At 40.1% G+C, this 27,738-nt stretch overlaps 1 protein-coding gene across 3 annotated transcripts in view; it reads left to right on the top strand.

The window, feature by feature from the left end:
• FTO (FTO alpha-ketoglutarate dependent dioxygenase) overlaps positions 1 to 27,738 on the top strand; it is a 414,073-nt gene that overhangs the window by 271,522 nt on the left and 114,813 nt on the right. The window lies entirely within an intron of this gene.

A 27,738-nucleotide genomic window follows, 5' to 3' on the forward strand; every position in this document is an offset into this window, starting at 1 on the left:
GTGCATGCTGCCTACATTTCAATCAGCTCTACATTTTAGGTACATCCATCCCTCTCAGCCAGTGTTCTTAGGAAGAAAGTGCAAACTTTTAGGAAGGAAAAATCTCACTCTTCAGTGTTTGTGGTGCATACAGGGAAATTCTCTTAATGGAATAGTAGAGATACCGTTGTCCAGTGGCCACTGTAAAGCCCTATGGAGCTGCTTGCTTTTGGCTCTGGAGATATTGTGACCTCTTAAAATATATTTTTCTAAAAAAGGAACACGCCTTATTTCTGTTTTTCTTTGTACTTCATCCTCAGTAGGAATTTAACCAAGGGGGTTAACGGAGAAAGTAAGGCATTGACTTAGCTCCACACAAAAATGCATTCTGGCTTGTTTTCATACATATCACAAAAAAATAGGGGTTCAGGATCCCATATGGCACTTAGCCTCCTAAGCAAAGATCATCAGCCATAGACAAGAAGCAGGTGGCCTGGCACCGAGAGCAGAGGTTATTTTTGCTGCTGGGCTCCCGCCATTTCAGAGTTTAACAGTGGCAAGTCTACTCAGCAGGAGGCTGACCCCAGATGCTCTCCCCTTGGCGGAAATGGAGTCGTCCCATGTCCCACCTCCGCTGCTGGGAGTAAACCTGATGAAATCTAGGCCACAGTTAGACTCCCAGATAAGTCTCTGTTTAAGCTTATTCCCATTTGTTACTTAAATACCACTTCCAGATCTGTTTCATTTGGGGTGAAGTCACAGACTTAATTGTTCACCTATCCTGGGTGGCTCTTGAAAGCCTGTGATAATGATATCTTGGCATTTTATTTTAGGTGAACCCTGGTGCAACAGGTTGGAAAGGCCTAGTTTTGAGGATAGTGGTAGAGACCAGAGGTGTGGAAACCTGGATTCTGCCTCTGGCTCTGCCTCTCCCTAGAGCTCAGTCTCACTGTGTGTAATATGAAGAGATTTGGACCATGTCTGGGGTTCCAAATTCAGATGCCAACAGGGAAGTATCAAAAATGAATGAGAAGGGAAGAGAAAGGAAGAGGGAGACCCAATGGAAAGGGGCATGAGGGAACATTGCGGCGAGTGTGAAAATGTATACCGTGACTGGATGATGATTATATGGGCATATACATTTTTCAAAACTTGTAGAACTTATACTAAAGATCTATCCAGTTTACCATATGTAAAATAAGTGTAAAATGAGTGAAATGGACTAGGTAGTAAACTGCAGAGCATATACCTCATTTAAAGGGGGCGATGATGAGCTCTAGCCAATGACTTCTCTTCAGAATATAGGCCCAGTGTTGCTACATTTTCAAGTAAAGCCACTAATTCCCCTATTTATATAAAATCTCAGGATATGTAGATTTATGGGCCCTGTTTGGTCAGACAAAATACCAGTTTTGTGATCTCTCAACTTTGGGCTTCTTAATTTGACTCTGAGGATCATTTTAGCTTCAACATTGAATGATGCCAACTTGCGGTGAGACCTCAGACAAAAAGATTAAACTTGCCTACACCTCAGTTTTTTTCACCTGTAAGATGTTGATAATCCATGACTAACAGTACAGGGGTCTGATGAAGAGCATATGAAGTACCCTGTACAAAGCCACTTTGCAACATGAATAAGTAACATAAAAATGCAAGTCGCTATTACCTTTTTTATTATTATAAAGAATTATTTCCATTTTTAGAATTGTTATTGTTCAGAATTGAAGCACTAAACTTAGTAAAGATGGCTAATAAAAACATCAAGATTCACCATGAGTAAATGACTTGCCTGCAAATGATCATGCAAACCTTTCATTACCCTTGGAGGGGAATGTTTCTGTTGTGTGTGACAAAAAGAAAAGGCATTTCATTTGTACAGCTGCTCATATAAATTGCAAAAACCATGGGAACTGAAGTCCGAGGTACAGCAATAGCATATAACGAAATGAACTTGATGCTATATTAAAGATTCTTTGTCACATGCACTCACTGCCTAGGAATTGGAATGCTCCAGCCTTGTCACTGACATTTTGTGAACAAGCAGCCTGTATTGGATGGTGATAAATGGATTATCTTAAATGTCATTCTGCACTGTTTTAGAGTTGCAAAGAGAGTTTTGATATTGAGTTGTTGGTTAGTATATTCTATATCAATCCTTTATGATGAAATAATCTCCTCAAGTTACATCCAGAAATGGCAAAGTTGCTTATTTCTTCAATCACCCGTAGCAGTGTTTCCATTACAAGATATGCAGAGAAGATTGTGTAATAATGTCAAACTATTTATAGAAACATTTCCTAGGAATCTCTACTCTCCTTGAGTTGTTTGTGTATTTAATACTAGAGATTTGTTTTTATATGTGTGTGTATATATATATTTCTATTTCTAAATTGACTTCAGCTGAGGATGTTGTACTTTAGTTTTCATAGAGAGCACATTGAAAACTTGATAATATTAGCATTCAACAACTAAAACTAAGGCCACACTAACATTTTGTGAATAGAAAGATTCATGTATTTTGGTTTTAAATGTTGTAATTTTTTTTTTTTTTTTTTTTTTTGGTGTTGCAGTTGCAGCTGTGTCCTAAAGGCTGTCAGGTTGTTATATTCATAACAAATTTAAACCTATTTATTTTGTCTAAAGTAGTATGCAATACTTTGTCCAAAGAAGTTTTAGTATTTATTTTATGCTAATTTCTCCATTATTTTATCTTTAATTTTTTTTATTTTCCAAATTTCATAAAATTATTACTATGACACAGAATGTAGTCATTTGTATAAAGATTTGTTTGGTCCAGTGGATTTGTGTGGAAAGAAGCACAAAGTAGATTTTGAAAGCATATCTCACATTTTACTTGGCAAACTTATTCTAAATATTGGCTTTCTTCCCTAAAGATAAGATCTTTCTAGATACAGATATTGAAAATACTCAGTATATACAGAGTGGCTCCCTTCAGCCTCTCTGTACTCTACTCATCTTACCGTCATCCCCTCATTCTACAGTCCTCAAAACAAAAGACATGTAATTTATATTTTAAAAATCAAAACAATATAAATAATATTAGAGTGTACCATATAAAATTGCTGTTTTTATAGATCCAAACAGTCACATATGAGCAATTTTATATGGCTCACCCAAACAGTGAAGATTTATATTATATTTACTACATGCCAAACATGTGCTGGATGTATATGAATTCATGTACTGATTATAGCAACCCTATGAGTAGTTACTATTATTTCCCCTAGCGTACGGATGACAACTTCGGGACGTAGATTGATTAAGTAAGTGTCAGGACCAGGCAGCCTACCACCAGAGTCTTTGCTCATTATCAGGACTCTGTGCTACCTCTCCAAAAAAGCACTCTCCCACCCCAGTGTAGTGCTTTTCACTGCAAAAATTTAATCATGTCTTTTATCTTACATGTCTTAATGTAGTATTCCTTTCAGCTATTCTAATCAAATATATTATTCTTTTCCTTTGTAGTTTTTGCGCGTTATATCTTTCTTAAGATCAACTTTCTTTAAAAACTCTGTGTTTTTAAAGAAATTCGCTTTAATGATATCCCGATGCTTTCATAGTTTTGTTTTCAGTGTTTACCTATTTAATCCACCTGAACTTTACCTTTGTGACTGGTTGTTGGGTAGGGATTAACTTTATTATTAGGTTTTCAAATGGACAGGCAATTGGCACCTTTTATGGAATAAACCATTCTTGCCTCCATTGATTTGAAAAGACACTTTTATCATATACTAAACTTGCAGAAATTTGTGTGTCAGGGTTTTTTTTGCCTAATTACCAAAACTTTGTGTGTTTTTAGATAATAGGGCCTGCCCTCCTCCATTTTCTTTTTAGAAAATTTCGTTAACCATTTTCATGGCCTTTTTGTCAGATGAATCTTAGATTCCGATAGTCAGATGCCATAAAAAATTCTAAATCCTGTTGGCATTTTAATATAAATGCATTGAATTTATAAGTGTGTATGTTGGATAATTTCTTTAATGTCTCCTCATCTATTAACATGTTTTACTTCTTCATTTATTTATGTCATCTTTTGTGTTCTTAAGTGAATTTTAAAATTTTTCTTGACATTCTCCTTCATTTCTAGATATTTGTGTTTATTGCTGTTGTAATGGAATTATAGATATGTCTGGTAACTGTTGAGTTTTTACATTTATATAGTTACCTTACTAAATTTTATTAGTTCTGGTAGTTTTTCATTTGATTCTTCTGGAATTTCTAAATAAGGAATTAAATAATTTAAAATAAAATGATGTTGCCTTTTTCTTTCCAATGTACTTTTGTTGGTCTTTTTTCCTGTCTTAGCTGATTTTTTTTTGAATAATGTTAACTAATAGTAGGGATAATAGGCATCCTTTGATTTTTTATTTTTTCCTGTTGTTAATTCAGATATTTTAAGTGTTTTGCAGTTAACCTGGAGATTTACTGAGATTTCTGATTAATATCCTTTATTCAGTAAAATAATTCTTACTCTCGTTAATTCTCTTTAATGGTTGTTGCATTTAATCAGATATTGTTTTGAGGGTAGAAGGGTATCTACTGAGATGATGACATGAGTTTTCTCCTTTGTTTTTTAAATTGTGGCATATTACATTATTGGATCTTACATTGTTGAATCATCTTTCCATTCCTGAAATAGAGCTTACTGTATCTTGATGTGATATACACAGGAACTTAATTTGGTGATATTTTATATATAATTTCCTGTAGGTGATATTTTTCTATAACAGTATTTTCTGATGCTCTCTGACCCTAGTTAACAGGTCTCAGTAGAACTCATTCATTCCTAACATTTCTGTGACGTTACTGTTTTGAAGCTTATCCAAAGCTTGATTGGCTTTTGATTATTTTAGCATGAAGGCTTTTGCATGCAATTTCCCTCAAATCTTTAAAGTTTATTTCTGTTGATAGCTTTCCTTGGGAAAGGCATGAGTTTACTCTTCCAACTGTTTTGCTCTTGCCTCCTATCTTCTTTATGGGGAAAGAGTATAAATATTTCTTTGAAGCATGATGAGTATAAATATTTCTTTGACACCTTTATGAAACCTGGAATTGTCCCTTTTCATTTGGAAAGAATAAACTTTTCTTGCTCATCATTCTTTACGCATAAAACTGTAGTTTTAGTTAGTCTGATTTATATGCAGTGTTCCCCAAAATACAGATATTTATTTATTTATTTAGAGACAGGATGTCGCTTTGTTGTCCAGGTTGGAGTGCAGTGCTCACTGCACTCTCAAACTCCTGGGCTCAGAGGATCCTCCTACCTGTCTGCCAGGTAGCAAGTACTGCAGGCATGCACCACCATGACTGGCTAATTTTTAAAACAATTTTTTGTAGAGACAGGGCTCTCACTGTATTGCCCAGGCTAGATGTTTAGTATTTTATGGTGAGAAACAGTGGGGTTAGAGAAGACAGTATTGTTTCATTGTATGTATGTATGTCACCCTTGGCAAATATCACTAATCTCGATGCACATTTTCCTTCTAAACTTGTGTATAGCCTTCTTAACACAGCACATCAAATAGCTAGTATCAATTGATTGACACCTGCAATTTAAATGAGACCTATTGGCACCCCCTAGTATGGACATAGCACTTTTTGGAAGCCAGGAGTCCTAAGCTTTCAGTCTCTAATTTGCAGTGTGAAACATCAAGCTGTTTCAAAATTTAATCTTAGTTTTCAACAGCTATACAATGAAGAGATTAAATTGGATAATATAATAGATTTTCTGATTCTGTTTACATATGCTGCTTCATTATTTCAGGGCCAGACATCGTTTTAGGATTTGTAAATCTCGACTAAACTGTATATTTGTAACTTTATTATTACTATTTTGTTATTTTCTTGTTCATTTGTGATTTTGAGATTGTAAATACATCTGCCATTTAGCTAATTCTCTTTTGTGGCCAAGTACTTTCTCTTACTTTTAAAATTAATAAAGGCTCGTTGTAGAAAATTTGAAAATTGTAGAAAAGCACAAAAGGAAAATAAAAATTACCCATGATCACTGGGTGCGGTGGCTCACACCTGTAATCTCAGCACTTTGGGAGGCCGAGGTGGGCGGATCACTTGAGACCAGAAGTTCAAGACCAGCCTGGCCAACATGGTGAAACCCCTTCTCTACTAAAAATACAAAAATTAACTGGGCATGGTGGCGCCCTGTAATCCTAGCTACTCGGGAGGCTATGGCAGGAGAATTGCTTGAACTCAGGAGACAGAGGTTTCAGTGAGCTGAGATCATGCCACTGCACTCCAGCCTGGGCGGTAGAGCGAGACTCTGCCTCAAAAAAAAAACAAAACCAAAAAATTACCCATAATCCTGCCACCTCGATGGTTAACATTTGGTGTATGATTAGAAATATTTCTGTTGTTAAAATTGTTATACTCTTTTTCATAGAATATTATTACATACATCACTGAAAAATGATTTTCCTCAATGTATACAATCATTTATTTTTATCATATCTCTTTAGGGTTTCACTTTTAAATATTATGACAGACATCCTTTTATAAGAATCTTTGATGCTTTCTTGAACAGATTCCTAGATATAGAATTACTAGGTGAAGGAGAGTGTACATTTTAAGTTCCTAACAAATTACAAGTTCTTGAAAAATATGTCTGGAATGGATGTTTGAATAAAATATTGCCAATTTGATTTCTAGAAAGGTGGACCAGTTTACAGATTCATCAAGAGTTCTTTTTAGAATGCCTCTCCCATCTCAAGTTTGGCAGCATGTTTAAAAACATCTTTTCCAATTTTATGGATGAAAAGTAACAGAATTTCTTTATCACTACTGTGATTGGGCATTTTTTATGTTTATGGCTGTATATGTGTGTGTGTGAATTTCTTGTCCTCTACATTTTCCCCTTCCTTTTATGGCATACATGTTAATTGTTAACAACTACAGTGGCTATGAGCTCATTATCAAAGTGTTGCTCCATAATTTATAATTATACCTAACTTTGGGGGCAAAAATCCCAATTTGGAGGTCAAAAAGAGACCAAAAAGTCTCTGTACATCTCACATGACTTTGCTTGCACTAACTCTGCCTTCCTAAATTACAGTCTCTAATTAAGAAGTGCTAGTCTCCTGGCCAACTCTTAGGCATATTTTTGAAGCTCCTTGGATGCTTGCACCCTTCCAGAGGGCTGTTACTTTGCACCCTCTCTGGCAGCTCATTTGCTTCCATAGGCAGCCTTAAGCCAAAGCACACTGGCTTATTCAATCTGGTGTCTGGATCTTAAAACCTGGCTTCTCAGTTTATGATGCTCACCAGTAAAATACTCATGGCTCTTCTTGCCATGAAGAGAACCAGGCTTGCTTAGCTTAGCTTCATGTGTGGCCTTCATGAATCAAAATAAGAAGAAGGTAGAACTAGTCCCACCCTTAAGTCAAGAAGAACTGGTTAGTCATGAGGTGAAACCACATGACTTTGCTCTTTTCTATTGTGTCTTCTAATTGTTTCTGACAAGAATCCCTGGATTTCTCCCACACTCTTCTAGCTTGATGCTATCAGGCTCCTTTTCAAACAATTGTGAAATTAGTAACTAACCTCTGCTTGCTGATGAGATTGTTTGACAGCCTTTTGCTACCTGGAAACCAGAATGACTGGAAAGAGACCTGTTTATGCATTTTTCATCTTCAATGCTAGGCAAAGAGGTTATAGCCTACATGTGGACTCTAAGCTAAGGAGGCTGACACGTGGGGAGGGAAAAGGGCTGAAATCCAATGCATATGCCCCTCTTCAATCCTGGGAGATTGTATTTGCCAGTCAGAGGCACCTTTTTCGAATTTGCCCAGAGGTGCTGAAAAAGGTGACTGAGGCCCTGCTCAACTGCCTGAACAACTTACAGAAGTGCCTCTCCTTCCAACCAGGTTAGGATCCAAAAAGCTGTATGTGAAACCTCTTGTTTGTAAATCCACGGTGGCATTAAGCAGCCGCTGGGAGTACAATCTGTTAGGGACAGGCTTTTGCTCCAGTATTTAGGTTTGTTCTTATCAGTAAATCTAAAGTTCCTAAGTAAAGAAGCTTCTGTATTTAAATAGCTCAAAATACGACAGGTTTTTTTTTTTAATAGCAGCATTGTTTTTCTTTCCCAAAGCAACCATAAGTGAGACAGGATTAGATGCAAAAACCACTTGCTGATACAGTTTGGAATTGCAAAATTCTAAATTCCAACAGATTCATATTATATGCCAGTATAAACAGAGTGTAGCCAGTTTTCCTCAAAGAGATAACGTGGGTTCTCCACAGTATTTTTGACCCAACAAGCCATTATTAAACTTGGAGAGAAATTTTTGGCTGGGCACCTTGGCTCACACCTGTAATCCAGCCTTTTGGGAGGCTGAGGCAGGAGGATCACTTGAGGCCAAAAGTTTCGAGACCAGCCTGGGCAGCATAACAATGCTCTGTCCATACAATGAATTTAAAAATTAGCTGGGTATGGTGGTGTGTGCCTGTAGGCCCAGTTAACCAGAAGACTGAGGCGGGAGGATTGCGTGAACCCAGGAGGTTGAAGCTGCAATAAGCCATGATTGTGCCACTGCATTCCAGCCTAAGCAACAGAGCAAGACCCCATCTCTAAAAAAAATGGGGGCAGAGTTCTAATGGCATCCAAAGGCAAAGGCCCATATTCCCTGCTATTCCCCAAATCATTGCAACAAAAAAGCAAAGCCATTTACCCTCTAAGTAATGTCAGTAAACATGAAGGAAAACCTGAAGCTTTCCTGCTTAAGAGCCATCCTGAGGCCTGGCATGGTGGCTCACGCCTGTAATCCCAACGCTTTGGGAGACCAAGACGGGTGAATCAGGAGTCTGGAGTTTGAGACTAGCCTGGCCAACATGGTGAAACCCCATCTCTACTAAACACACAAAAATTAGGGCCGGGTGCTGTGACTCACACCTGTAATCCCAGTAGTTTGGGAGGCCGAGGCGGGCAGACCACTTGAGGTCAGGAGTTTGAGACCAGCCTAGCCAACATGATGAAACCCTCTCTCTACTAAAAATACAAAAAATCAGCTGGGCATAGTGGCGGGTACCTGTAATCCCAGCTAGTTGCGAGGCTGAGGCAGAAGAATCACTTGAACTTGGGAGGCAGAGGTTGCAGTGAGCCAAGATCGCGTCACTGCACTCTAGCCTGGACAACAAGAGTGAAACTCTGTTTTAAAAAAAAGAAAAATTAGCCGGGCATGGTGGTGGACGCCTGTAATTCCAGCTACTCAGGAGGCTGAGGCGGTAGAATCATTTGAACGCAGGAGGTGAAGTTTGTGGTGAGCCAAGATCGTGCCACTGCACTCCAGCCTAGGTGACAGAGTGAGATCCTGTTAAAAAAAAAAAGAAAGAAAGAAAGAAAGAAAGAAAGAAAAAAAGCCATTCTGAGCTTCATTTCAAAATCTCCATCCTAGGCCTTAGAGAAAAATTCAGTCCTCACCTTACCACACTCTGTTATTAGAAAGCATTAAGAAGGAGGTGTTTTAAGCTCTTCTCAACCTTATTGTGGATGAAGGTGAAGGATTGCACCCTTATGAGAGGGCACGGTACACCTCCAATACACCTCTTTTCTTTTGTCTGCCCACGTTTGTGACTCCAATGTCCTGGAGCACTTTATGTGAGACTTAGATTTTCTTTTTTCATGGTGTAAGTTAAATATGAAGTAATCTTGATTAGGCCTTTTGTTCACATAACCAATGAACCAATGAAAACCTTGGTGATATTCATGTGTCTAATGTTATCATCTGAGGGGTTTCAGCAAAACACCTTAACTTTAGGGTTCAGAGAGGTTTCATTCTCACACCAGATCCAAAAGTTCCTATTATAATACCTGCTTGCATGAACTTGTTCATGGTACTCACTGGTACAAATTAATGGCTTCAAGTGACAGAGTGCTCAGTAATATTGCCCTCTTGGAAGCTGTGCCCAAGAAACTTCGTTTCCTCACTGGGCTCTGCAGCTGTCGAAACTTCATCACTTTTCACCTGAATCTCTACGATGCCTTTTGCAAATGAGGAGCTGGTGAGAAAAATATGCAGCTCGAAGCTGGCAAAGTTTTAAGTGGGTAAAGCTGGTAGTGTTAAGATCATAGCCCCAAATTACTTAAGGGCTTCTGCTAACATGAAAATAAGACTCTTGACTGCTGAGAGACTGGATATTCAGATAGATTTTTTTATGAAGGAAATAAATATTTCAACATGCAAACACTACCCAAGCGGGTAGTGATGCTTCAAAACAGGGTCAGAGGTCAGGTTTTTTTCGTTTGTGTTTTTTGGGATGGCTCCAAGTTTAAAGGTATTACACATCACTACCTACCCCGAGCCTCACATGGTAAAGTAATTACTGCTAGCTAGTGGAAAATATGTACATTCATTTTTATTTCCAAAGATCCTGAGATTTCTCTCTGTGCTTTTTGTGGTCCTCATTATAAAAAATATATCATGAAGAATGATGGTTTTTCTCCATCCTAACAGTAAAAGAGTCAAGCTGAAAATGCATGTCTGATGCTCAACTTTTTATAACAAACTTAATTTTGGAGGAATAAATAAGCATAGAATGTATTTATTCTTTAGAGAATAGTAGAGTTCATTTTTATAGTTTGGCTTTAAAACATGCAACAGACCCGTAGGGTATTGGATAATTTTTAGAGGAGACGCTGACCTGCTGGTCAGCCAGTTTGAGGGAATTGGGGCCCAGGATGTCTTCAGGCAAGCATAAAGATGTGTGGCATACATTGTTATGAAACTTAAACACTGACTTTCTCAGTGGAGTGGAATTTGGGTGACTGTTGGAATTGCTAAACAGGACTTAGAGTTTCAGAAACCCTTTTCTCTCTGCCTTCAAGTAGGGAAGATAATTATTTGCTGAGCAATTAATTTAAATTCTCTCTCTCTCTCTCACACACACACACACACACACACACACAAACACACACCCACACACCAGATATGGTAAGCTCAGATCTCTGCAGAAGCCAGCAGATAATGTCAACGAGTGAGGCAGGGTTGGTATAATACATTAGGGAGTTGTGGGGACAAGAAAGAACTAGAAAGCACACCCCCGGTCTAAGAGGACAGCCAGCACTCTGCTCCCAGCCAACTGCTGCCATGAGACAATATGGGCCCACTGTTGCGTACAGCTCAGGTTTTTTGTTTTTTGTTTTTTTTTCCAAAAGAAGCCAGAAATCCAGATGTTTGTATGAAAGGTATTTTTATAAAAATTTTAGCATCTAATTTAAAACACTGTTTGAAAATGTATTTGAGGGCTAACTTTGGCCTACCAGCCACTAGGTTATAACTTCAGCTTTCAAAAATTGCAAAAGTTAGAGCCAGCGGCTTAGTGGCCGTACCTTCTCATTCTCTAAGGGAGGTGTTTGGAGCCTGGTGCATTCTAAACAATGACTGTTCTGTGGCTTAAAACCCTATTGTGAAGAACACAGAGTTACTCTGAAATAGAGGGCAGCTTGTCTCATTTATATCGTTTCTTTTTAGTGACATAGATCCTTCTTTAAGGCCAACTTTTAAGGGAGTCGAGTTGCAGAAAAGTTTACAGGGCATAACCACCCTCACCTTCCTTTTCTTACTGAGTTTTAACCATCACAAAGTAATTACTTTCCCTCCTCTATCCCTCCCTTGGAATGTGTCTTTTTTTTTTTTTTTTTGAGACTCACTCGCTCACCCAGGCTGGAATGCAATGATGCCATGACGGCTCACTGTAGCCTCAACCTCCCCAGCTCAAGTGATCCTCCCACCTCAGCCCCCCGAGTTGCAGGGTCTACAGTGCCCACCACGATGCCTGACTACTTTACTTTGTATTTTTTTGTAGAGACAGGGTCTTGCCATGTTGCCTAGCCTGGTCTCAAAACTCCTGGGCTCAAGCCATCCTCCTGCCTCAGCCTCCCAAAGCACTGGGATTACAGGCATGAGCTACTGTGCCCAGCCAGAATGTGTTACTCTTTAAAGTACATTGTGAGGCAGGACAGTATTCACATTGCCTTTCCCAGAGCCCCTAAGCATCAACTGAAGATGGTGTCCCTACTGCAGTCAAATAGAAATTCTGAGTAATGACTGGTTTAATAATGATCAGATAGACCAGAAAAGTCCTCGACTAAGTCAGTGATACTCGGATATGATTATTTTAATTATTTTAATATTGATTCTTTTGTTGTCTTTTGGATTGTTTAGCTGTCACTTTTTCTCTTGGCATTTGAGGTTTCGGGACACAGAGTAAAATGATGGAAATGTGTTTGTTTTTCAGGGCAGAGAGGAGTGGTGGTGAGTAGAGAAATTACATTGTGTCCTCAGCTACCATTGATGTCCTTCCAAATAGGTGAAGTTTAGTTTAAAACCTGCCATTAATTCCTGGCCTCTGGCAAGAGTGGTACAAGGTTACCTGTTTGTTCCAGTATGTGTAGGGAGGGGCTGGGGGTTGGGGAGAAAGAAGGGTGGCAATTAGTCAATGACATTTATGACCCATTTATAAAATACAAATGAAATAATTGGTTACAAAATCATGACAAGCCTTCACTTGTCTTTTACAAACTTGTTCTCAACACACTGTGAAACTTAATGGACACCCTTTGTAGAAAGTGAGGAACAACAGCCATTCTGAAGAGACTGATTCATAGCATTCAACCTGAGACTAGCTATGGCGGCGAAGATTCTTCAAGTACGTTCCTCATTCTCATCTCTGATAGCCGCATTATTGCTGTAGATCCAGAGGCAGGGAATTTGTGGATTCCTCAGTCAGGGAATTGCCACAGTTTTGGTGTAGGATGACCAGATATGAGAAAGAAAACATTTTCCCACAAATATTTAAATGCATGGGGCCCTTTGGGGTCTTTGCTGAGATTAGAGCCCTGTGTGTTTATGAATAAAAGAAGAATAAACAAAAGGCAGCATGCACTGGCAGTCCCCTCCTTCCTGCCCTATTAAAATGCTGTGTGAGGTGGCATCGAGAAAATAAACGCCAAGGTGGACCCCAAGTGTAGGGCCTGAGTGATTTTTCTTTCAAATCCCCTTTCAGTTCCCCACCTCTGACTCTTAGTCTTTCTCTCCTTCCCCACCTCTAGAGAGAGGACATTTCCCGAATAAAATGAAAATCAAAGCTAAAAGCTAATCATATTTTTAAAGTCAGATGTGTTGGGGGTATAATTGGAAGCTAATTTTTAAAAGAATCCTGCCATATCTTTGATAAGGAAGTTCGTGGCTTAAAGAGTGTAACCCCCAGTTTTAGCAGAGATGTTTCCTTTAGTTTTGAAACATTCTTCAACATTTCAGGTTCATGATCAAAAACGGCTGACTGGATTTAAGTCCTTTATTTTCTACACTCCTGAGTAAAATTCTGAAAAACTGGCCGGTCTAGTTTAGAGAAGAACGCTGATGTGGGAGTATTTTCACCATGCATTCCTGCTCTAAATTCTTTGCTTCTAGTGATAGACTATTCTACTTTTGAAATAAGTTCACATTGCTCTAACACTTCATAAGTTCAATCTTTTTCTCATTCTGTTTAAAATAACCACCATGACCACCAAACAGCTGAAATTCATTGTCGTTAAAATTATGATTGAAATAGACAGGGCAAACCTAAGAGTGAACGCTACCCGGCAAATCTGGGTTAAACAGGTTCGAGTTTTTCCAGGGCACAGTATTTAGGATTTCAGGTTCCTGTTCCTTTAAACTGACTTTGGTAAAGCCATTTACCATCTCAGAAACATGTTGTTTCTCTGCTCCTTTGTGAGGACTAACCATAGGTCCCCACCACTGTGCACCAAAGCTGAATATCATCCCAAACACTCTGGATCCTTCTGACGGGCGTTTGTGTGGTACACAGGAAGGGGTGCATTATGAATATGCAATCACTGGTATATAATGTTGTCTTCTGCTAAAAATACAAAAAGGGTACTCTGATCTCAGAGTTGGGAGCTGATTTCTGATTTCAGCCTAGACAGGTCTGCTTAAAACTATAATCAAGCTGATTGTATTGTCCTGGAATTCTAATTTCCAATTTAGGGTTTTGCTATATAATCTCTAGTAGAGTGTGTCTAATCTTTATGAAACCCAGAGTCTTTGTATAAACTCTATGGATTTTCTTCCATGCGTCTAGGTTGAGCTGAGCTGTATCTTTAGGCTGAGCTATAGAGACATTAAATTACTGAGTAAATGAAGGCAACGTTGTTATGTCACTCTGTCTTTCTGAAAGACCAACTCAGATTCTGTCTGCTGTAGCTTTGATCCTTTTCATTTAATTCTAAGTACACTTGTTATTATAGTAACTGTTGTTTGTATGTTATTTTAGCTTTTTACTTAAGTAGCTATTTAGCAATTTAAATGAAAATGTAATTAGGTTACATCTGTTTTACATGCATGTAATACCACGCACATGTAAACTTCTATTAAAGCCATATTTTCTTTTTGGCAAGAAAACGCAAAAACAAAATCGTACCAGTCACTGGAATACGTCTTGCTCTTAAAAATAATAATAATAATAATAATAAAGGATATACAGAGCTCTGTGCCATTATGTATATGGTGGTTAGAGTACACCACTTCTATTTTTTGAAAATTAAAAAAAATATATTAACAAGTAAGAAACAAGCATTCTGTTCTGTGTTCTCTCTTATAGTTTATCTGGATATGGTGTTTAAAATGACAACACAGCCAGGGGTGGTGGCTGACGCCTGTAATCCCAGCACTTTGGGAGGCCGAGACAGGCAGATCACCTGAGGTGAGAGGTTCAAGACTAGCCTAGCCAAAGTGGCAAAACCCCATCTCTACTAAAACTACAGAAAAATTAGCTGGGTATGGTGGCGTGTGCCTGTAATCCCAGCTACTTGGGAGGCTGAGGCAGGAGAATCGCTTGAACCCAGGAGGTGGATGTTGCACTGAACCGAGATCACGCCATTGCACTCAAGCCTGGGCCACAGAGAAAGACTCTTGTCTCAAAAAAAAAAAAGAAAGAAAGGAAAATGACAGTACAGCTTCCCCCCATTCTATGGGTTTGTGCACACAGAAATATACCCATCCTCCCATCACAAACACTGGTTCTTCCAACTCCATAGAGTGGAAAGAGTCAGAAGCAGCTGAGATTCTAACCTAGCTCTGCTTTAAACTGACTTTGGTAAAGCCATTTTACTCTTCAGTATTATTTTTTAAAAAACTAAGAGTAATATTTGCCCAATTTGCCTCATAGACATGTTGTGAGGCTCAAGGGAGATAATGAATATGTAGGTACTTTGAAAAGTATAAAATGCAATTGTTAGAAGGTATTATTAGTATAGTAGTCTGAAAACAGCATAAGCAATAAGCCCCCCAGATACCCACACATTTTTGTATGTACAATGGGGATTGAACTTAGAAAATTAATTCTCCTGTTTTGGAAACCATTGCCTCCCTTATAGCCTGTTAATAGGATTTATAAAACATCATTTCAGACAAAGTCATTTATCTTATTTGCTAATGAGACACAAAATTTGGACTGTCTGGAACCAGGTAACATTTTAAGAGTTGCCCATTTGTTTCATACATGTTCAGCTTTTCAGTGCAGTCATTTTTAATGGGGGTTTTTATAGCATCAGTAAAAATATTTTCATATAATTCTTCCTTGTAAATATGGTTAAACTTTTAGCTTTCTGCTACTTGGTGACCTGTTAAATAACTTAATGTACTTTGAAATTGATTGTTCAGTGCCAAGACAATAAGAAGCCAGGAGGAGCCAGCTTTCTTTTTTACATTGGGGCCTTAAGTTGGGCTATGAATAAAAAATTCTGGCAGGGTTGGCGACATCCAACTTTTAAGGGTTTTTTAAATCTGAATGAGGGAACATGGACTAGAATGCCTATTTCTCTTCCTGTCTGTCTTAAGTAATATCTTAGATGGCAGGGAAAGGAAATATTCTCCCCATGTAATAACATATCTACCATTTATTGAGCACCTACTATGTGGCAATTTGCATTCTAAATGCTTCATATATTATCTCATCTGATCCTTATGGCAGACTCATAGGTAGGTACTACTGTTATCTCCTATTTTGTAGTTGAAGAAATTGAAGTCTAGAGAGGTTGAGAATCTTTCTCAAGGCAAGATAGCTAGTGAATGGTAGAGCTAAGGGTTTAACCTTGGCCATCTGGCACCAAGACATAGGTTTGAACCCATTATGCCTCATCATACCTCATATAATACTAGGGATTTGATTCTTTTTTCTTTGTGTTGGTTTTGTCATCTGAATCAAATGTCTTTGACCTGGAAACCTGGAAAGAATCTTAAAATATTCTTATGCCACCTCCCTCTTTTATCCCAATTCAGAAAACCGTTTTTAGGAGACCTAGGTGACATAAAAATGAAAAGAAATGAGGCATGGTGCTCATGGTACTCACAATTCGGTTAGTGAGGGGGGTTGATAAATAAAGGGGTATAGCTAAGTAGACCGCCAAAGAGGATGACATGCGCACTAAGCTGATACTTGGCTGATGTGCTCTGAGAGGCCAGTGCAGGCAGCAGTCAAGGTCAGTTGAAGCTTCATTTGACCTGGGCATGAAAGAATGTGCAGGACTGTGGTAAGCAAAGGAGACAGGTGGTGTTTCAGGCTTCAGGAATAGAATGAGCAGGGAGTTGGAGGGAAGAAAACACAAAGTGGCCTATTACAATATTTCAGGCAAGAGATGGGGAAACCTTCAACCTGGTCACCAGCAGACAACATAAAGCAGAAAGTAAAATGACGTTGCAAAGGCAAGGTGATGGGATTTGGTGATTGATCAGCAGTCGGTAGGGAGGGCATTGGAGGCAGGTACTGGGGTCTCGAACCCAGTAGGATAGTAGGAATGTTAATCATAAAAGGCAACTCCGATTTGGGAACACTCATTGTAGTTAGGGAGGTAGAATAGGGCAGATGGCAAGAACTTGGAGTCTATATTCAGATGGTCCTGGGTGGCAGTCTGTGCTCTCCCACTTACTGGTAGAATTACTTTCAGCAAGTCACTTGTTTAAACTCCAGTCTCCTCCTCTGTAAGGTGGGAATAATCTTAATACAGCTAACTCTTGAACAACACAGGTTTATACTGTGCAGGTTCACTTATACGTGGATCTTTAAAAATAAAAGTTGCACCAAGTGTGCCTGCCTCTCCTGCCTCCCCTTGCACCTCTTCTGCCTCTGCCACCTCTGAGACAGCAAGACCCACCACTCCACTCTCTCCTCCTCCTCCTGAGCCTACTCAACATGGAGACAATGAGGATGAAGACCTTTAAGATGCTCCACTTCCACTTAATGAATAGTAAATACATTTTCTCTTCTTTGTGATTTTCTTAACATTTTCTTTTCTCTAGCTTACTTTATTGTAAGAATACAGTATAGAATGTGTGTGTGTGTGTGGGTATATATATATATATCCATCATACAAAATATATGCTAATTGACTGTTTATGTTATCAGTAAGGCTGCTGGTCTATTAATAGTTAAATTTGGAAGGAGTCAAAATTTGTACACAAGTTTTAGCCTGCAGGGGGTCGAGTGCCCCAAGCCCTACATTGTTCAAAGGTCGCATGTAGTGACCTCATAGTGTTATTAGAGCTAAGGTAATACCTGTAGCGTGCAAAGCACAGTGCCTCATAGCATACGTTCAATAAATTATCACTTAGTAGCCTCCTAATTTGGGTGAGTAGGATTTTATCCCCATTTTATAGATGGGGATATTAAAGTTTGAGTAGGTAGAGTAGCTTTCCAAAGTCCTAAAGCCAGTGAGGGCTGGCAGGGGTGAATAGAGACCCAGGCTCCTGCCTCGTGGTGCAGTCTCTGACTTCATCAATTCTAAGTCCCTTGCTGCCCTCACATCAGACAGTGGCAGGCCAAGTCTTCTGGTGCTGTTACTTTGACCTTCCTCCCGTAGAGGCTGGATATAGCAGAGGCAGGCACTGTCTCTTCACTTACCTTACCTTCTGTGGCCATTTATTGAACATGTGTGATGTGTCTCACATGCTTTTACATGCTTTGCATACATTTCTTTTTCTTTCTTTCTTTCTTTGTTTTTTTTGTTTTGTTTTGTTTTTTTTGCTTTTTTTTTTGAGACAGAGTCTTGCTTTGTTGCCCAGGCTGGAGTGCAGTTGTATGATCTCAGCTCACTGCAACCTCCGCCTCCCAGGTTCAAGCAATTCTCCTGCCTCCACCTCCCACGTAGCTGACATTGCAGACACCTGCCACCAGACCTGGCTAATTTTTGTATTTTTAGTAGAGACAGGATTTCACCATGTTGGCCAGGCTGGTCCTGAACTCCTGACCTCAAGTGATCCACCCGCCTCAGCCTCCCAAAGTGTTGGGATTACAGTGCTTTTCATACATTTCTAATGGCTGAGTATAGGTTTTCATTTTCTCCCTTTGCTTTCTTCCTATAAATCAGACATTCATTTTTTTCTGGAGTCCTTTTGGGCACCCCAGAGGGAGTTGTATCTTTTTGTGTGTGCCCTGTGGAATTTTCATGGCAACATAAGTTGTATTTCTTCATGACTCGCCACCATAGGAAGACCACCCAAAACATACCCTCTTCTGTAACCCAGATCTCGGCGTGTATCCTTATTTTCCTTGTTTTCAGCATGTCCGAGTGAAGCCATTAAGTAGGTAATATACTGTTAGACCCAGATCATGGTGCTTGGGAAAACAACACCCAAGCCTCGTGATTAATAAGCTCTGTTAATTGTTAAGCTGTTGTTGCTGATGTCTGACCTCACGGGGTTTGTGCTGTGACAGCTCTTTCATGTTGATGAGGTAAATGAGTCTCTGCCATGATGGCTGGGAGACGCGGGACAGAGTATCAGATCGTGTTTCACCAGGAAAACAAGGTTGATTTACTGTGTTACACGAGGGTGCAGTGGACCCAGCACCACTGCACCCCATGCTTTGATTCCCTTGTCTGCTAAGTATGCAAGCACAAAACAGCTTTAACACAATTTTTTACCTAGAAAGGAGCCTGGGGCTGCATCCAAGTACATTTAACATATGAAAATTGAGCTGCTTTGAACTTGTATGTTTTTGATAACTGCTTGGTATGCTTCCTGGAGGATCACCTGTAGGCTTTTCTTTCCAAATCCTAATCCCTTTGATTGAGTGCCAGGACAGATAGCTCTCATTGAATAACTCCAGTCTCATAATTCTTCCTTCATTCAGAGTTGAAAGGGAACAGCTCCAGATTCAATAGGCACATCCTCAGATTCTAAAGTCATTCAAACACTTTAAAACTGAAATTGTTTTGTTCTCAAGTAGGGTTCAGTTGGGCTACTGAATGTTTACACAAGCTAGTTGCTGCCAGGAACTGTAGGATGGGGAAGAAAACCACACTTCTCTCTGCCTCCAGCCAGTCCCCTTGCCTTGCTTCTCTCTGCCTCTGTAACCAAGAAGGATTACAAGGACAACTTTGAGTGTTAGAAGTTTCAAAGCAATCTGGCAAGATTGTTTGTAAACGTGGACATAAGAACATGCTTGACTCTTCTTGTTTTCTCTCCTCCATGAGACCAGGCTGAGCATTCCTCCCCTCTCCTCCCAACCCCCTTTCGGAGGAAGGAAAACAACCATGTTCTTTTTATCTTTACAAATGTGCCTGGTGGGGACTAATCTAAACCAGTTCAAGATGCCTTTGTTTAAGCCTGTTTAGAGGAACGGAAGGTGCTGCAGAATTGGAAATAGAGTGGCATATGGGCCTCTTTGCCACCCCGCTCCTGAGCCCTTTTTTGTTTTTTTTTGTTTTTGTAGGTTTCTTGGCACCTACCTGGATTTCTGCTGAGATCTCTGTTTCAGGTCTTTTCAGAGATCATGTTTCCTAAAAGATGGTTCCTTTCTTGCTGAACATCCTGTCTCCGTCCTATTTGGCCAGATAGTACTTCAGTTGGGAAAAGCCATCTTTCTCTTTGTGCCTGGTGCCCTATTTCAGGAGGAAGCCTGAAAAGTCATTTCCATATTCTGTGTGTGATTGTGCCCTGCCCCGCTTGTCACGGTTGTTCCCTCTCGGATGAGCAATTCCTACCCTCCTGTTTGCCCACCAGATGAAGGCAAGGATTGTAACCCATTATTAGAGTATTGAGGACCTGAGTTCCCCACTCATGTTGAACTTGAGGCAAGACTGGGAGGTTTATTCCCCTCTGGCTACTCTCCCACTTGTAAAATGGGGCGACATCACTAATCATTGACACCAAACCTTTGTAAAGAACATAGCATAATAATAAAATGAATGGTGTTACATAGTGATCAAGAAGGTTCAAGACTGGAATCTACTCCATAAGGAAGGACACAAAAAGATTCAACAGTGATTTACACAAATCTCATCTGAACACATTTTACAGACGCCTGCTGAACTACAAGTTCTATCTAGGACTGTAGTAAGACTTGACCCTGCTTAGCCTGGGAACTTTGACCCGTTGATGGTAGAAGTTTATTAACAGCCCTATTCATTTAGATCCTTCCCTGTTTCTACCTTTCTCTTTCTCTCCCCGGAAGGTTTTTATGACATTGTAATCATTCATAATTTTAAAATGTCTTCAGTTGTGCTTAAAAACAGCATTTGATTTTAATGGGTACTGCTTAACCATAGAAAGACTGTGTCTGTATTACTGTCGGCTCTTACAACAATACTTTGGAACGAAAGTAGAAAGTTTATGACACATTTTATTATATTCCTAAATGTGAAAGAGGATTCTAATTTAAAAATAAGTGGCTATACTTTTTAATTCTTATTTAGCCTCTGTAGCTGTTTTAATATCTCTTTTATGGTTGACTGGTCGATGTTTTAAAACAAGTTCTTCAGGGACTCTATGCCCATTAGTCTTTGGCAATAAAATCTGAACTTTACTAAAATAAAACATGATGCCATGGAGCAATTAAGAGGGGAACTTTCAGAGATGACCATGAATATGAAATACCGTGATTTATATTATTAATGGATTTGGGGAAAACCAGCCCACCTCTTTTAAGCTCAACTATGTGTATTTGGGGGGTTTTATATTTTTAATTTATTTCTTTGTTTCTCTCAAGGCAGTAGGGGTTCCATCGCAAGCTCTTAAGGTCTACCAATCCTCCTTTTGTAGCCTGCTGCTTCTGAATATGAGCCTTTCTTTTTTCATTTTATTTGGAAAATGGGGTGATGTCACTTAGGAAAGCATTTTTCCCAAAAGTGGTTTCAGGAACCAGAATCTGGTGAAGTGTTATTTAAAAGCGATAACATAGTAAAACTGTGCTTTGTGCTTTAAATAATTGTAGGATTTATGGGATATATCCCTAACCTGTTCAGTTTCATGGAAGGACAAAATACAGGGATTCATTTTATCATAGTTTGCTTAAAAATTTTGAAACCCAGTTGACAGTCATTTCTCTAGCATTATAATAAGCTCTTTGTGTTTATAAACGTAGTTCATAGTAATTTTTGGAGTGCTGCAATTTGGTAGTTATTTAATTTGCAAATGGGATTGGCCTCTCTAACCTCTGAAGGAACTAGTTCCTTTTAATGCTTTAAAACTTTCATTGACTCTCAATTGCCAACTACAGGAAAAAGTTTAGGTTTTAAAAGTCCTTACTTGCGTTTCAGCCTCCTCTCCCTGTTTCCTCTATGAACAGCCTCCTCCCACTCCCTTTCTTTCAATATAGGTCTGCTCCAGAACATTCTGCATCTCTTAAACTTTATAGGCACTGTACTTTTCAGTCTCCATTCCTCTGCTCATGTTGTGTTTTCTCCATGGATTCTTTCTTTTTATTAGTTAATTTTTTTAAGGGATAGGGTCTCACTCTGTTGCCCCGGGCTGGAGTACAGTGGCACCATCATAGCTCGCTCATAGCTCACTGTAGCCTCCTACTCCTGAGCTCAAGCGATCCTCCCACCTCAGCCTCCCAAGTAGCTGGGATACAGGAATGCACCACCATGACAGGCCACTTTTTAAATTATTTTTTGTAGAGACAGGGTTTCACTATATTGCCCAGGCTGGTCGTGAACTCCTAGCTTCAAGCAGTCCTTCTGCCTTGGCCTCCCAAAGCTCTGGGATGACAGATGTGAGCCACCAGGCCTGGCATCAGGGATTTCTTCTTTACCATGTCTTAGTCTCCAGAATTGTACCCTTCCTTTCTGTCAACTCAAGTGTTTCCTCCTTTCTTTTTCTTTTTCTTTTTCTTTTTTTTTTTGAGACAAGATCTCGCTCTGTTGTCCGGGCTGCAGTACAGTGGCGTGATCTCTGCTCACAGCAATTTCCGCCTCCCAGGTTCAAACCATTGTCATGCCTCAGCCTCCCAAGTAGCTGGGATTACAGGCGTGCACTACCACGCCCAGCTAATTTTTGTATTTTTGGGTAGAGATGGGTTTCACCATGTTGGCCAGGCTGGTCTCGAACTCCTGACCTCCAGTGATCTACCCACCTCGGCCTCTTCTTAAGAGGTCTCTTTGACTCTGTACCCAGGGCTTCCTCATATACCCATGCAGCATATGGAAAACAGCCTATACTGCTGTATGCAGGGGTCCTGTTGGAATCCTTCTGCTTCCCAGAGAATTGCCCACACCCCAGACAATGGCACTGTCTCCAGATCTTCAGCATTGCAGTTATTGTGTTAAACTTAGCTATTTGTGTATATGATTGTCTCATTCACCAAACAGTGAGGCCGTTAAGGACAGAAGTTGTCTTAACTGGCTTTGTGTCCCCAACTGCCACCAGGGAGATGCATGGTAACTAGCCAATGAATGAATGTTTTCTTCCCTTAAAAAATACCAACAGATGCCTAACATAAGCAATTAAGTGAAGGAAAGCTTTTTTACCATTTTAAAACTAATTCGTCAGCCCACACAATGCCACTGAGGAAGCCTCATGTGAGAGCTAATGAACATTAAACTCAGACACCATCGGGAGCTCACCAGAAACCCATGACTGGCTAGTGAGAAACCTGGGGCTAGAAACTTGATATTTTGGTTTCACAGCCAGGTACCCTGGCAGCCACAGCAGTGTTATGCTGACAAGCATGCTTTGTCTGCTATCTGTGGCCTCAACTTTATTAAAATAAAGCATGATGCCATGGAGCAATTAAGAGGAGAATTTTCGGAGATGACCGTGTATATGAAACACAGTTCCTGCTCTGCCTCCTTCACCCCTGATGAGAGAATCCAAATTTTATTCAGCTGGTACATAGAGGTCTCTTGATTTTGGGGAGATAAGTCCCTCTGCCAGCCTGCGATGGTAAATCATGGTTGGGTTAAGCCAGTCTTCGAATTCCTGTTCCCCTTTGCTGGATGCTCATTTTCCCAGGTTCCCTTGCAAGTCAGGGGATGTGTGAAAAGTTCTGACCTGTGAGACACAGGCCAAGTCCACTAGGGGAATTCTGGGAAGGATTTTCTTCTTGGTAAAAAGAGCCTCATGTTTGCCAAAAGAGCCTGATTCTCTGCGCTTTCAGAGGCTTCCTGCCTTTGTACACAGTGACAAGACATGATGCTAGGGCTTTAGCAGCCACCACCAGGTGACAGGTAGGAGGATAAAAGTGATTACGTTGATGTTGGTGAAGCAGGATAGAAAGAGCCTGGGTCCACGATGACCAACCTTGAAACCTCCCGTTTCCAGACTTCTGCTTCAATAAGAAGCATCCCAATGGTTTCAGCTTTTGATGGTTGTTTTTTTGCTGCTTGAAACAGGACACATCCTAACCAATTCAGTTACTTTTAGAAGGAAAAATAAAAGTGGAGACAGCATCCTAAGAGGAAAGGTGGTGACTGGATAAGCTGTGTGGTAGTCCTGACAACATCATATTTAAGAAATTTGGTGGCCGGCCTCTATTCTTCTATTAATTGTAGGGAAAACCCACTGAGTAACCCTGGAGCATTCATCATTCAAGAAACATTACATTTTAATCTTGGATATTCCTAGCATGATGCAGGATTCTGAAGATGCAGAAATAAAAGGCAGTTTCTGTCCTTAAGGAGCCTGGAGCCTAGTAAGGGAGACTAGTGAGTAAACAATTACCTGAAAGTATGAGGATCACTCTCTTTTGATAGGGGTATTGTATCAGTTATCTCTTACGCTGCTAATAACACATACTTGAGATTGGGTAATTTACAAAGGAAAGAGGTTTAATTGACTCACAGTTCCACAGGGCTGGGAAGGCCTCAGGAAACTTACAGTCATGGCATAAGGAGAAGCAAACACATCCTTCTTCACATGGTGGCAGCAAGGAGAAGTGTCGAGCAAAAGGGAGAAAAGCCCCTTTTAAAACCATCAGATCTCAGGCCGGGCATGGTGTCTCATACCTGTAATCCCAGCACTTTGGGAGGCCGAAGCGGGCAGATCACCTGAGGTCAGGAGTTCAAGACCCGTGGTGAAACCCCGTCTCTACTAAAAATACAAAAAAATTTAGCCAGGCATGGTGGTGGGTGCCTGTAATCTCAGCTGTTTGGAAGGCTGAGGCAGGAGAATCGCTTGAACCCAGCAGACAGAGGTTGCAGTGAGCCGAGATCGTGCCATTGCACTCCAGGCTGGGCAACGAGAGCAAGACTCCATCTAAAAAAAAAAAAAAAAAAAAAAAGAAAGGAAAGAAAGAGAGAGAGCGAGAAGAAAGAGAGAGAGAGAAACCATCAGATCTCATGAGACCTCAATCACTATCAGCATGGGGGTAACCACCCCCATGACTCAATTATCTATCACTAGGTCCCTCCCACAACACATGGGGGTTTGGGGAACTACAATTCAAGATGAGATTTGGGTGAGGACACAGCCAAACCATATCAGGTGTGTTCAGGGTACTATCACATATCAGATCAGGACCACAAAAACCTGGATAGGCTGGGGAATAGGAGAAATCAGGAGATGTTTCCTGGCAGAAATAATGGCTAAGCCAAATCTTGAAACAGGGATAGGATTTTGCCAGACCAAGAAAGACAAGGAAAGAAGAGAAGCGGGGCAGGGGGAGCAGTATACAAAACAGAGGGGACGTGTTATAAGGCAGAGAGGTATGAGAGAAGTCGAACATTGAAAAACTGTCAGTCTTAATATTTTTGCCATATTTGATTTGGATCTTTTTTTTTTAGGAAAAAGCTGCTGGTGGCTACAAATGTGTCTGTTATGTTTTTCTCTATACTTATAGTTATTTTAAAAACATTTTATAATAATTTGTGAGTGAATAAATGAGAAGGGAGAAAGGAAGCCAATGAGTATGAACCATCGTTCTGATTTTAAGCATAATAAAAGCAGGAGGTGACTTCCACAGTCAAATAAATGTGGGAAATAGTAGAAAATTGAATAGTGTTCATTACTGTGAGAATTCCTAGAACCCTTAATATTCCCATGTTGATTGTTACGGTCCAAGATGGGGCCACTGTCTAGCACACTTCCTAGGATAGATTTGTCCACAGGCCCCTCTTTTATGTAACCCTTTGCCAAACTGAGGCACTGGAAAGGCTTGATGCAGACTGCTCCTTCAGAAAACTTGACTGAGAAGGGAAGTACACTTCTAGGATGGCGTCAGAGCAGAACATGGGGAAAGGTAGACGTTTCACAAGAAGGGAGAGTCAAAATCATGTGTATTTATTTGCCAAGGGCAAAAAGTAATAGTGAGGAAAAGCAAACAAAAACCAGTTGAAGACACAGCAACAGAGGAGAATGATTGACAAGGTAAGCAAGGTGCTTGAGGTTACAAAAGGGATCAGCTATTAAAGGACTTCTGCTAGTGTCTGCTTGTCATATTCAAGATGGCACGATTTTTACAGTACCGTGTATCTGTGTTGCAGGAAAAGGTAGGCCTCTCGATCAGACACTTAGCCTATAAACCAGAATCTACTTAGTGAATTTAGGTATCCCTCAGTGTTCTTCTATTTATAAGAAACCGAAAACCCAACTCAAATTGACTTACGTAAAAAGAGTTTGTTGGTTTAATTGAAAAGTACATGGTTAACTAGCTTCAGGCATAGTTTGATCCAGGTATCAGCTATGTCACCAGGATCCATTTCTCTGCTCATAAGCTCTCTCAGTTGGTTCCTTTCTTATGTTCCTCATGGCTCCTGGAAATTTTAGCTTCTTCTGGTTGCAAGATGGTTGTAGCTCCATAAACATCACATCTGCCCTCACACTGCAAGTCCTATAAAGAGGAAACACCTTGTTTCTCAGAAGCCCCACCTTCTTACTATTAGTCTGATTGAATTGTATGTCCATCCTTGAACCAATTCTTATGACCAGGAATAAGGCACAGTCCCGATGTATGTAACTTCTTTCTCCTGAGTTGTACAAATCATCAAAGGAAAACCAAGAGGACTGTATCTCAAGAGTGGATTATGTTAAGAAAGTAACCCTTTCCCTCCAAAAAAGGAAACTTTCATAACAGAGCCCTTAGATTTTTACCCAGTGTGATTTTAAACTCTAAATGTTGGAATGTTTAGGGTGCCAGGTCTGACAGGATGAATTAGATCCCTCCATGTGGAGCACCCAAGTAAGTGAAGGGTGTTGACAGCCATCATGGGGAATGCTGATGCTTACTGAAGAAGTCATGCAATAAATCCTCTTTGGAAATAAACAAAAAGCAGCTCTTGAGAACCCAGCTTTTACCCAAGACCAAAACCTGTCAGCCACAGGCAGAAGTCATTAGGCAGGATTTATATGTGCCGGTATCCAACACTGAGTCAAAAGGAGATCCGTAGAGGGGATTTCTCTCTTCCGGAAACCCAGCAGAGGAACAGGGAAGACTTTCCGGGTAAAGTTTCAGAGAACCTAATGCATAAATCCCCTTAACAAACACTGGGATTTAGGTTTGTAACTCATCTCTCCCAGCTTAGGTCCTGTGGAGACAAGCTGTCATAGGGCTGACACAACCAAACCAAGAAAGAAAAGAGTAGAATTTATAGTGAAAATCAGGAAGCTACTTAAAATGGTGGGTTTCTCCGAATGTGGTACTCCACATTTTTTGCTTAGTAGTCCCTGAGATGTTATTAAAGACCCCATGGAAGCAGATGGATGCTGGCCAGTAGGCATTGTCCCCTTTTACATTTATAACTTCACTGACCTTCATTTCACCTCTAATAGAGCTTGTACCATTAATTGGCTGGATTCTCCCAAGCTCTGTGGCAAGTAAGAATGGAAAAGTGGATTTTCTCCATACCCCATTGCAGAGGATATCACTAATTTGCTAGGTTTCATCCCCACAGGGAGGTTTTAAAAACCAGCACAGTTGGTTTTTTGCCACTCTGGATTGACAGACATTCTTTGTGTAGGTGCCTCTGGTTTTGAGAAACGAGGCCAGAGTCTATATGCAGACAGTGAGCAGTGACCTTCCGTTGCCTACTTGTTGCAGTAGATATAAGATCAGGGCAAATGGTGAGTTCCAGAGGAAAGGATCCAGCATGCAGCCTGCTGAATAAGAGAACAGGAATGATCTCGAATGATGATAAATGTTTATGCTCTATTAGAGCTTTGGCCATGGGTTTGGCCACCATTCAGTTGCCTCTACAGCTGATTTTTTACATGGCTTTTCTTTTCTTTCTCCTGTTTGGTTGCAAACTTATTTTGACTGAGGATTTCCTTGTCACCTCATGTTGACATTTCAAGTTATTGCATTAAGAAAAACATAGGAGAAAGCAAACATGCAAGTATATTCCAACAGGTCAACAGGCACAGAAGTCATACTCACATTTCAAAGAAAAACAGTAGGATTGAAATAGAGAATGGAGAACAGATATATTTATGAGGGGGAAAATCTTCTTGGCGTTTGAGCTCAAGTCAGATTCTGGATTCTGGATAGTTTTCTCAGCTAATGGTGATTCCT

The sequence above is a fragment of the Trachypithecus francoisi genome, unplaced genomic scaffold (genome assembly GCF_009764315.1).
Source record: "Trachypithecus francoisi isolate TF-2019V2 unplaced genomic scaffold, Tfra_2.0 Lachesis_group10, whole genome shotgun sequence".
NCBI lineage: Eukaryota > Metazoa > Chordata > Mammalia > Primates > Cercopithecidae > Trachypithecus > Trachypithecus francoisi.